Here is a 13,508-nt window from a genome sequence, read left to right on the forward strand (position 1 = left end):
GACTTTCCAAGTGTTTTTGTTACAGAAGCTGTACAAAAAATAAAAAAAAGCTTCACCAAAACGCTCCAAAGATCGATAGACCTGATTTGAAAATCGCTAGGCACATGCCTAGAATTGCTCTGAAAAATCGCTTCAAAACGCTGAGCGTTTGCAATTATGCTAGCGCTTTTTGGTGTGCACTGGCTCTCAGTACTGATTAGTGAATGGCACGTATTCTGATGATATGCAAGTTTCTGCAGACCAAGGAAGTGAAATAAGATTAGCCTATCAAATACAGCAGCTGCTAATCAAGTAGTTGACTGCCAGCAAATTAACCCGCAACTTGAGGCCTTCATTGGCTAAAGTTAATTTCCCCTGAGTAAAGCTAAGTACACACATGCAATTGTTGCCCATCAGGGACGGGAAACGGTATCTCAGGTGACAAATCGGGGATTAGTGCTGTACAGATGTATTGCTAGCCTTCAGGCAAGCGATGCATTCTGTAGCTATGAAGGGCGGAGGATTGACAGCAATCAGTGCATGACAGATCGGTCAAGGGGAACAAAAAACATTGCGGTTGGGGCGTACTCTTGCGTCAGTGGTTATTAAAGAATAAAGATCCAACATATTGCATCCCTAAGTGACGTCGGCTGGACACACATTAGAAGCAGTCATTACTGGGCATTTCGAACTACTTTTATCTGTGTGCATGTACCTTAAGTTGAGAATTTCATGTTGTCAGAACTGTTTTGTAATCAGAAGTAGGGATTGTCAATGAGATGCAAATAATTCAGAGAGAATGCAAATTTAAAGAGAAACCATGGCCAAGAATTGAACTTCATCCCAATCAGTAGCTGATACCTCCTTTTCACAAACAGACCAGCAGGGGGCTCTGTATGGCTGATATTGTGGTGAAACCCCTCCTACAGTTAACTGTGAGGACCATGGTCCTGTCTGAACCTTGTTGCATTGTGGGAAATAGTTTGAAAATGGACAAATCTAATTCCACCATGACAGGCTCTGAGTGGTCCATTTTCAAGCTGACTAAATTTGAATAAATTTGCTTCTCCTTGGCTATCCCTAATCGGAAGCCTGGAATGCAAAATTATTCCCAAATACAAAAAGAGAGCTCTGGATCTCCCAGAACCTTCCGGTCCTCTCTTGGGTGCTTCCACAGATTGGCTATTTGCTGTGCACAACCAAGCTCACACTCAGTCCACAGCCCACCTGTGTTCAAAAGCCCTCGGAGATGCTACTGCTTCCAAAGCAAATTTGAACTAGGGTCTACTGTGCTGGAAAATGGGCAGGCATGACTCAAGTTCCACAGTCTTCCTTCTACATAGTTATTTTACTAAAGATTTGCTTTAATGCTAGGTGCACAATATATTTTTCTAGCTGATTAACTGTCGGATCGATTTTATTATCATTCTGATCTGATTACCAATTAGGAGTGAACGGAAAACGATGGGGAATCTATCGGAAAATGATCAGACATGTTGGAAATAATCAATTGTTTTTGCAGTAAATCTAGCAGAAAACAGCTTCAACAGTATATCATTCTTTCTTACTGTGATCAAGAGAGCGGACATATTCTGCTGGTCATTACACAGCCAAACTGCTCTGCATCTCCTCCCCTCTCTACCCCCTTACCACCTCCTCCCATGAGCACTTGCCCACATTCTGGGACTCAGAATGCGTAGGCGTTGTGGGCGCAGCTTGTTTAGTTTATAAGGCTATAGTTTTATTAGGGCACTAAAACTTAAAGGCGCGCACACACAAGTATTTGGCTTGAGGAATCCCCTATAAAATGTAAGGGGCACAATTATGAAATGTGTACGTTTGTTTTATTTCGGATTTACTTTAGAGATGGGAGGTAGATGGTGCCCCAAAAATTGATGGATGTGATAGAGAAAATATGTAAAAACAGTTCATCTGTACGTGTTTCTGAAATTAAAATTTTTTTTTTTTTTTTTTTTTTATGGATAACCTGTTTTCTAATGCTTATCACCTACAGCTATGTGAACAGATGTCTGCAGCACAAAAAGTTTTTCCAGAAAGTAAAACTAAGGAAAATAAAACTGAGGTGGACAGTGAAGAAAGTTCAACGACTAAGCTTGGTGAAGGTGCATCCGAGATGTCAGAAACTCCATGTATAGAAAGTGCAGCTGAGGCCCAGAAGATCGATGCGGAAAGCACAGAGGACAAGCAGGATGGATCCATGCAACATGTGGACAATTCTTCTACACAAAGCTCTGCCTCTGCTGAAGTTACCCCCTGACCATAACTTTGCTAAAGTATCACAATAAAAATCTTCCATGGTCTATGAAAACCTGAACTAAAAATAAAGCTCATTTACTGCCTTGGTTAATTCTTTATTTTTGTAAAAAAATATATGGTTTAAGTCATTTTGCTTTAGGCCCCATTCCCACTTGCGTTTTGGCAAGTAAACGGACCGGATCCTGATCAGAACCGTACGGTTCCGATCCGTTGTTTGCATCAGGCTGCCATCCTGATCCGTGGGCAAAAAATAGCGTAGCGAAATTTTAAGAAAAAAATGTTGGTCAGCAGAAGGTGCATCTGTAGAATCAGCTTCCTCCGCTGTAGGCCTCACCTCCACCTCCGACATTCTGCCAAACAGCTCCAGCACGTCTGTCACTGCTGCTCCACTCCAGACATGCTTGGCCCATGTGTCCCCATCCGAAATGGCCGCTTGGATATGCATAGGAAGTTGGGTAGAACGTCAGGTTTTTGTAGGCAGTGTGTTCTGTGCCTTCCGTTTCCCATTGGTTTCTGTGTTCCGGATGGTGCTGTCAGGCTCCGGTCCGGGTGCGTGGGCCGGAGATCCGGACCCAAAAAATAGCGCATGTTGGAAAAGAGTCCGGATCCGATCCGGTATGTACGGAACGGACGCGTGTGAACGTCCACATAGACTTTACGTTGCTATGCGGAACGTACGTTCCGTTTGTACAGTATGCGGTCCGGATCAGATCCGGAAAATCCGGATAGCGAACGCTAATGTGAACCGGGCCTTACCGTTTCTAATAAATATTTTGTTTCATAGCACAGTCTTGTAATGACCACTTTCTGCACCCCCAAGATGAAGGTGTGGTGTTAGAGCGTTTGGTTTTCTTGCTTTGGGCATGGTGTTAGATGGTTCCATCTCTCTTGCCATAGAACAGACTTGATTTGTAGTAAATACTTCAGCACCGGTGGTAATTTAGATGTGCAGAGATCGACTCTGGAGTCACAAGTACTTGCAAACACTCCACAAGATCCGCACCATCAAATATCCATCTTTATTAATCCATAAAAACAGGTAAAAGCTGTGTGGGTAAATCTACCTATACTTACCCACACAGCTTTTACCTGTTTTTATGGATTAATAAAGATGGATATTTGATGGTGCGGATCTTGTGGATCATAGAACAGACTTGAGTCACAAAACTATGCCAGGGAGTGGTGCTAGGTCCATATAGTATGGATAAAGGGTAGCAGTTTCGGCTGTACTTGTGAAATTCTGTGGCAATGGAGCTGCTGTCTGAAGACCATCACAGGAACTCTTGGTTGCTATTTCTACTTGACTGCTTGGTTTCCTGCTGGCTGCCCTGGGAAATGGTGTGGTTGCGGACCTAGTGTAAAGTTGCCATTTCTGCCTTCTGCTGGGTAGTTGTTTGCTCATTTAGGCTGGAAGTACAGTCGTCTATGCAGAAAACCAGGAGTTTTATGCTGTATGCGTTTCTGGGTTTTCTCTGCCTTTGCGAGTTTTAATTTTGGCATGCTTTAGGCTACTTACACACCAGGACGTTGCGTTTAGGGGACGTTATAGGGCACATAACGTGCTCCTAACGCAACGCCTGGTGCTCTCTGATGTGGACATCAGAGTGAGCCGCGTTGTGCAGCGCACTCTGGCGTCCGTGATGTGCACTCTTGGACGCATGTGGCATCACGTGGTCCCGCCCGGCCAATCGCCGCACAGAGCTGCCACTCCAGGAAGTAAACACTGCACGTCATACCGTGCAGTGAATATTAGCCATGTGCCTGGCCGCTCTCCACTCTTCCCCAACACTAGTGAGCATGTGCGCACAGTCTAACGCGGCTTAGCCGCGCATAACGCACAGCATGCAGCACTCTCAATGGATGTGCTGTGTTACAACATGACGCAACGTGGGCACTGTGAACAGCTTCTTCTTCGCCGCCTTCTTCTTCTTCTCCGCCTTCTTCTTCGCCGCCTTCTTCTTCTTCGCCTTCGCCATGCGGTGGGGCTGCATTACTAACGTGCGCCTGTAACGTCTCACTGTGAAAGCAGCCTTAATGTAAGGCAGCTTTCCCACTTATCCATGGGAATTCCACATGCAAATTTTTATTTTTTTTTTATTTTTTTTTTTTCCCTGTTGTGTGCCTCAATTTTTGCATGCCATATGCAATCCTAATTCTATACTCAAAGTAAAAATTTTAATGCGGAAAATGCAATTGCAGGGAGAAGGGGGGAAAAAAGTGGCTACAAATTTGCATTTTCAATTGTCTTATGCTACATACACACTTGAAAGATATCAGACCAATTGTACTCCCTTCCATGTAGTATAAAAGCCATACTCTACACAGTCTATTCTATTGTGCTGAACTCCCCCATCAGATAAAAATCTTTGCAAGATGCTGCACACAAAGATGCTGTACACATTCAAAAGATCATTATCTGCAAAAGATCTGTTCCTGCAAAAGATCCGTCCCTGCAAAATGCATTCATAGTCTTTCTGCAGATCCTCCATTTTGCAGGAACGGATCTTTTGCAGGAACAGATCTTTTGCAGATACTGATCTTTTGAATGTGTACAGCATCTTTGTGTGCAGCATCTTGCAAAGATTTGTATCTGATGGGGAGTTCAGCTCAATAGAATAGATTGTGTAGAGTATGGCTCTCATACTACATGGAAGGGGGTAAAATTAATTTAAGATCTTTCATTTTATCTTTCAAGTGTGTAAATGCCATTAGTGAGGCAGGGGGCACTCTTGACTGTTTTCATGTTTCCCGTACACAAAAAAAAAGAGCTTATGTTAATCAATGGGCTACTTCCCACTTAAAGGGCAACTGAAGCAAGCGGGATATGGAGGTTGCTATATTTATTTCCTTTTGTAGGATACCTGAAGTGACATCTGACATGAGATAGACGTGTATGTACAGTGCCTAGCACACAAATACATATATTTTTTTCTCTGCCTGAAAGAGTTAAATATCAGGTATGTAAGTGGCTGACTCAGACAGGAAGTGACTATAGTGTGACCCTCACTGATAAGAAATTCACCTTTTTATCTTTCTTGCTCTCAGAAGCCATGTTCTGCTAGGAAAATGTTTTGTAGTTGGAATTTCTTATCAGTGAGGGTCACACTGTAGTCACTTCCTGTCTGAGTCAGCCACTTACATACCTGATATTTAACTCTTTCAGGCAGAGAAAGAGAACACCGCATAGTTATTTGTGTGCTAGGCACTGTACGTACACCTGTCTATCTCATCATGTCATTATTTAAGCAATACCAGTTGCCTGGCTATCCTGCTAATCCTCTACCTCTAATACCTTTAGCCATAAACCCTGAACAAGCATGCAGCATATCAGGTGTTTCTGACATTATTGTCAGATGTGAAAGATTAGCTTCATGCTTGTTTCTGGCACTATTCAGACACTACTGCATCTTAATACACCTGTAGGACTGGCAGGCAACTGGTATTGTATGAAAGGAAATAACTATGGCAGCCTCCATATATTTCTCACTTCAGTTGTCCTTTAATGCATTTTTCGCATGCAGAAAACCTGACATTCTGCACATTTTGTCAATTTTTGCTATCGATTAAGTTAGCTGCTGTGACCACACATGCATTTTACTGCATACACACATACATGGTGTGCAGCAAAAGCAATCAGAAAAACGCGCAGAAAGTCTAGTATCGCCTGCCTTAAAAAATGGACAGCATGTGTCCTTCAAATGTGTGCCCAGCCTAACAACTGGAAAGATGAATAGAATGGAGCCCTCCCAAGTAATTGTTCAAAAAAAAAAAAGTGTACTATCACTTTAAGTTTTTCACAAGAGTTTAATGAGACCACAGCTGCTGCAATCCAACATTGCACAGAGTTTTACCCCCATTTTTCATGGGGGAAAAAAAATTGTCAAAATTGTTTGGGCAATTTTGCTCATCCCGGTTTCCCTAGCACCCTCTCCCCACATTGCAGAGTAGCTTCAGGGGCCTCAGGTGTAGTGGTCGCATGTGCAACGGGGGCCTCTGATTGGCCCGGTCATCCTCCCCATGTGCTGCATGGGGGGGATGCAGAGGCAAGCGCACCAGCAGCTGAAGACAGGTCCTCAAATACTACAAACGTCTTCCTATCTTGCAATCGAGCTCACGGTAACAGTGCTAACTGTGAGTTGGAACGCAAGAAGAGGAAGAAGTTTGTAGATGCAGCACATGGATCGCAGCGAAGGTAGTATTTGATGACCTGTCTTCAGCTGCTGGTGCGCTTGCCTCTGCGACATCCCCCCTTCCCCCCCCCCCCCCCCCCCCCGTGTCTGGCTACCTATACTGAGGCACCCATTCCTACTGTGGTTTGCAAAAGTATATGGCTCCCTTGAGGTTTTCCACATTTCCTCATATTACTGCAACAAACATGAATCAATGTTAATGGAATTCTACATGAAAGACCAATACAAAGTTCTGTACACGTGAGAAGTGGAACGAAAATCATACATCATTCCAAACATTTTTACAAATAAATGCAAAGTGGGGTGTGTTTAATTATTCAGCCCCCTTTGGTCTGAGTGTAATCAGTTGCCCATAGACATTGCCTGATGAGTGCTAATGCCTAAATATAGTGTACTTGTGTGTAATCTAATGCTAGTACAAATACAGCTGCTCTGTGACAGCCTCAGAGGTTGTCTAAGAGAATATTGGGAGCAACAACACCATGAAGTCCAAAGAACACACCAGACAGGTGAGGGATAAAGTTATTGAGAAATTTAAAGCAGGCTTAGGCTACAAAAAGATTTCCAAAGCCTTGTACATCCCACGGAGCACTGTTCAAGCGATTATTCAGAAATGGGAGGAGTATGGCACAACTGTAAACCTACCAAGACAAGGCCGTCCACCTAATCTCACAGGCCGCACAAGGAGAGCGTTGATCAGAAATGCAGTCAAGAGGCCCATGGTGACTCTGGACAAGTTGCAGAGATCTACAGCTCAGGTGGGGGAATCTGTCCATAGGACGACTATTAGTTGTGCACTGCACAAAGTTGGCCTTTATGCAAGAGTGGCAAGAAGAAAGCCATTGTTAACAGAAAAGCATAAGAATTCCCATTAGCAGTTTGCCACAAGCCATGTGGGGGACACAGCAAATATGTGGAAGAAGGTGCTCTGGTCAGATGTGACCAAAATTGAACTTTTTGTCCAAAATGCAAAAGGCTATGTGTGGTGGAAAACTTACACTGCACATCACTCTGAACACACCATTCCCACTGTCAAATATGATGGTGGCAGAATCATGCTCTGGGGGTGCTTCTCTTCAGCAGGGACAGGGTAGCTGGTCAGAGTTGATGGGAAGATGGATGGAGCCAAATACAGGGCAATCTTGGAAGAAAACCTCTTGGAGTCAGTAAAAGACTTGAGACTGGGGTGGAGGGCCACCTTCCAGCAGGACAACGACCCTAAACATAAAGCCAGGGCAACAATGGAATGGTTTTAAACAAAACATATCTATGTGTTAGAATGGCCCAGTCCAAGTCCAGATCTAAATCCAATCGAGAATCTGTGGCAAGAGCTGAAAACTGCTGTTCTTAAACGCTGTCCATCTAATCTGACTGAGCAGGAGCTGTTTTGCAAAGAAGAATGGGCAAGGATTTCAGTCTCTAGATGTGCAAAGCTGGTAGAGACATAACCTAAAAGACTGGCGGCTGTAATTGCAGCAAAAGGTGGTTCTACAAAGTATTGACTCAGGGGACTGAATAATTACGCACACCCCACTTTGCAGTGTTTGGAATCATGCATGATTTTCATTCCACTTCTCACGTGTACAGCACTTTGTATTGGTCTTTCACGTGGAATTCCAATAAAATTGATTTATGTTTGCGGCAGTAATATGACAAAATGTGGAAAACTTCAAGGGGGCCGAATACTTTTGCAACCCACTGTATCTATACTTAGTCACCTAATCCTGGCTATCTATACCGAGGTACCTATCCCTGACTATTTATACTGAGGCATCTAATCATGGCTATCTATACTGGGGCACCTATCCCTGGCTACCTATACTGAGGCACATATTTCTTTCTATCTATACTGTGAGCATCTATTCCTAGCTACCTATACTGAGGCACTTATACCTGGCTTCCTATACTGGGAGCACCTATTCCTGGGTTGGCTATACTAGACTGGAGCACCTATACCTATCTACTAAAACTGGGGGCCCCTATTCCTGGCTACCTATACTGGAGGTGCCTATACCTGGCTACTTAATGTAGGGTGGTGGGGGGCCCGGGTCCAAATTCCGCATTGGCGCCCTGAGGTTTGTAGCCATTGAGTAGCACAGTGGACCAATTTAATACTTAGCTGTTTTTCGATTTTAGCCCCTTATATGAGTTTGACATCCCTGCTTTGTCAATTGTTTGTCACTGGCCCAGAATGAGCATGCAGGTCAGATGCTGTACTCTGCCTCTATTGGCTGCATGCTTGTTGCAGGTGTGGTACTCAACAACAACCAAAGGCTAAAGCTCAGCAACTAAGCCAGGTAACTGGCATTAATTATAAGGGAAAGAAGATGACAGCCTCTGCATTCTTCTTACTTCAGGTTCCTTTTAACTTCACGGCTTTCCAACTGGGTGATGGGTTGATTTGACTCCAAACTTAAAGTTCCTTGGAGGTGAGTTCGAGTACAGTTTATTTTTCAATATTTGGAGCATTGGTAGAGATAGTTGGGGGTAGGTAGCGAAAATACTGTTTAAAATAAAAAATCCTGATAATGGGCTTTTACCATGGCTAAAAGGTACAATACTCTATTATAGTTTGTAACTATTAGATTAGATAGATCTCTATAGCGTTCTATAGATTTTAGCAACGGGTGAAGTCAAAAGACAACTCACTGTACTATTGCAAAACTCCTGGGTGGTGTGAAAACATCTTTTATTACAACATTCTGGATTCCAACCTGCACACTCAACTGAAACAGCCCTTGCCAAGGTGGTAAACGACCTTGCCAGGGTCAAAGGCAGTTATCCCATCCTGCCCCTCCTTGACCTTTCCTTGGCATTTGATACTGTAGACCACCCCCTCCTCCTCCAATCACTACAGTCCATGGGCATCCATGATCTCGCCTTGGCCTGGATCTCCTCCTACCAACTTTCACAACTTCCTTCAATGGCTCCTCCTCAACCCCTGCCTCCTCTCAGTCAGGGTTCCCCAGGGCTCTGTTCTGGGCTCCCTTCTGTTCCCAATATACACTTCCTCAATTGGCAAGCCTATCTCCTCCCTGGGCTTCAAACACCACCTTTATGCCGACGACACTCAGATTTTCCTCTATATATCTCATCCACCACCATGAACGAGGTCTCCTCATGTCTCTCAACAATTTCCGCCTGGATGTCAGCTAGGTTCCCGAATCTTAACCTAGACAAAATTGAGCTCCTGATCTTTCCACCCCACACTGCTGCACCCTACCCAGATTTCCACCTCCCACTCAACAACACAACCATTTGCTCTACCTCCCACTAAGCACGCTGTCTGGGTGCCACCTTGGACTCTAACCTCTCCTTCATCCCCCACACCCAAAACGCCACCAGAGCCTGCAATTTACACATCCGCAATATCTCCAAGAGTCGCCGCTTCATAACCCTAATATGACCAAGCTGCTCATCCATGCCCTCATCATCTCCCACCTTGATTACTGTAACTCCCTCCTTTCTGACCTCCCCTTGAAACGCATAGCTCCCCTTCAATCCGTTATGAATGCGGCTGCAAGACTCATACATTATTCGCACCGCTACGCATCCACATCTCCCCTCTGTAAATCCCTGCACTGGCTCCCTATCCGTGTCTCGATACGTTTCAAGATTCTATGCCTGGCATATAAATCTGTAAAAGCCTCAATTGTGACAGCACCACTGGAATCCGACGTGCAGCGATCAACCCTGGAGTGCACAGGGTATAGTATCAAATAAGATGTTAGGATCCGCACCATGTAAAATCAGCAATTTTATTAAGACTTCTTAAAATCCATAGCAGGTATTGGTAAGTGGGTGCCGGGTCACCATGACGCACGGCGTTTCTGAGTATAGCTCTTTCTTCAGATGGTACAAGCAACACACTCTAACATCTACTCAATTAAACCTCCTATATAAAGCAAACTGGAGGACCTGATGGAAGACTGCAAGGCTTCAACATTTGCATATATGCATATTCATAAATTCTCATTATACAATGCTATCTCCACATGTTATGGACAATATATACATATACATATAACATCAAGGTGCTTACAGGAGGGGATAGGTGAGCCATGATCATGCGTTAGCACTCAGACCTTTATCTCAGATGTAAACATCAGAGCGTTCCGTCTCTCACTGTGCAACTCTCAATAGCGTGGTGTCAGCCAATCCGCATAGAGCCGACACCGTACGCTCAGCTCAAACACTCCGCCTCCTTGCCGCCAACCAATCCAATGCGTGCCTACAACGTCCGCCTGTGGACTTAGAAGGACGCGTATAGCGGTTACACCCCCGGAACTCCGCCAGCCAATGAAGATCAGAGCGAAGACGTCCGCTCCAAAACATACAAAGGTGTTGTCATAGAGACATGTACGCTCACAAAGGAGCGACCAATCACCAAATGAGCGACAACGTCCGCTCAAAAGCTAGTTGGCAGAGTAAAAAACGGGGAAAGGAGCGCATCACCAACAATTTCTGAAAGCACACGTCATATGGAAGTAGAAAAGAATCACATCGCTCAACTTCCCTTCTAAAGACACATAAATAGCATTTTTTAAACATCTTAACATTTTAAAATACATTTTAAACACCATGTCCCGACAGGCCAGCTGTTAAGATGTTTAAAACATGATGTTAAGATGTTTAAAAAATGCTATTTATGTGTCTTTAGAAGGGAAGTTGAGCGATGTGATTCTTTTCTACTTCCATATGACGTGTGCTTTCAGAAATTGTTGGTGATGCGCTCCTTTCCCCGTTTTTTACTCTGCCAACTAGCTTTTGAGCGGACGTTGTCGCTCATTTGGTGATTGGTCGCTCCTTTGTGAGCGTACATGTCTCTATGACAACACCTTTGTATGTTTTGGAGCGGACGTTTTCGCTCTGATCTTCATTGGCTGGCGGAGTTCCGGGGGTGTGACCGCTATACGCGTCCTTCTAAGTCCACAGGCGGACGTTGTAGGCACGCATTGGATTGGTTGGCGGCAAGGAGGCGGAGTGTTTGAGCTGAGCGTACGGTGTAGGCTCTATGCGGATTGGCTGACACCACGCTATTGAGAGTTGCACAGTGAGAGACGGAACGCTCTGATGTTTACATCTGAGATAAAGGTCTGAGTGCTAACGCATGATCATGGCTCACCTATCCCCTCCTGTAAGCACCTTGATGTTATATTTATATGTATATATTGTCCATAACATGTGGAGATAGCATTGTATAATGAGAATTTATGAATATGGATATATGCAAATGTTGAAGCCTTGCAGTCTTCCATCAGGTCCTCCAGTTTGCTTTATATAGGAGGTTTAATTGAGTAGATGTTAGAGTGTGTTGCTTGTACCATCTGAAGAAAGAGCTATACTCAGAAACGCCGTGCGTCATGGTGACCCGGCACACACTTACCAATACCTGCTATGGATTTTAAGAAGTCTTAATAAAATTGCTGATTTTAGATGGTGCGGATCCTAACATCTTATTTGGCATATAAATCTGTGCACAAAATCTGCCCTACCTACATCTCGGAAGTCGGAACCTGTTCACAGGTTTACACAAGGTCGTCCCCTCCGATTCTCCAACGGTGCCCAAATCGTTGGCCCTGTGCCAAATTAGTGGTCTCAAGAATATTGTAAGCAGGGATGGTCGTAGTCGGCCAACTTCGCTACGCTGGAACTACGCGTAGTTTTATGCAATTATTATTAATAAACTTCAGCTTCGAAATCAAATATTAGCTTTGTATGCATTTCGTAGACTACGCGTTAAAATACACAATTACTCTTCTATGTGTACATTCCCCTTTCCAATGCGTACATTTGTGAGCATACAATCGCACACGTAAAATTAGACGCGAGTAATGCATTCGTAGTTCACTACGCAATACACATGTTAACGTCACATAGTGAGCAGTGTTGCCAAGTTCCAATTCATCCTTTTAATTACTGACACATCTAAGTTATACAGGTTCTGGGGCTATTTGCACATAATCAGTGCCTTAACTGCATCTACCTATCCACAAAACCTGTATAATTCATATGTGTCAGTAATTAAAGGGATGAGTTGGCAACACTGATAGTGAGCATAGGCAACGCGTAAATTCGTAAGCGTAGTTTTGAAACTCGAACCTATGAACTACAATGCGTAGATGCGAACTACGATGCGTACACTACACTGGCGTAGTTTCTGCTCATCCATGATTGTAAGTAACAAGAAACTGGTCTGTGTTGTCAAGTGATTCACGTTTTCTTAAACATAAGCCGTCCCGTAAGTGACTTACTGATTAATTTAAACAACAGGAAAGGTCAAAGCGTGGGGGAAGGGGGGGGGGTGGATTTCGAATCCCGACAGTCATCCTTAATGAAAACTAATAAATAATCAGACTGGTGTTTACCTAAGCAGAAATATTGATATGGAGGTCTAGGCTGAATACTAATTCCTGCATTAATCATTTCTTCGTCTTGAATATTCCGCCGCCAGCAGCTCATGATTTGACGATGGACTCATACATCATTGTTATGTCAACAGAGGAATGTTTAGCTATGACAGAAGGCAAATATATGTCTTGGCAATCTGCTTATCATTCACATATTAAGAATAACAGCAGTTAAATGTCGGTGAACAGACAGAAAGTGCTCGGTGGAAATTAATAATGGGAGTTAAGTCATTGCAGTGAATCAGGACTGATGAGATCCTAAACTAAGATCTGTTTGCTGGAAGTTGACATCTTGGTCCACCAAAAATCCAAGACTCCGGCCCCATTGTCCACCTTCAGTTGCAGCAGTGCAGAGGCGTAGCTAAGGTTTTCCGCGACCGGGGACAAAGGCAGTTTTTGCGCCCACACCTGGACAAAATGTGCAAGGCCACACATCAGTATGTGGACGTGGTCATGGGTGAAGTCAAATGTATAAATGCTGTTTAGATAGCCAAATGTGCCCCTTACCCTGTTCAGATAGCCAGATGTGCCACCCTTCAAATAGCCAAATGTGCCCCCCTTTAGATAGCCAATTGTGCCCCCCCCCCTATAGATAGCCAGATCTGCACCCCTTCACCATTTAGATAGAGATGTCTGCCCCAGGGGCGTAACA

This window comes from Hyperolius riggenbachi, chromosome 2 (assembly GCF_040937935.1).
Source record: "Hyperolius riggenbachi isolate aHypRig1 chromosome 2, aHypRig1.pri, whole genome shotgun sequence".
In the NCBI taxonomy this organism is placed as follows: Eukaryota; Metazoa; Chordata; class Amphibia; order Anura; family Hyperoliidae; genus Hyperolius; species Hyperolius riggenbachi.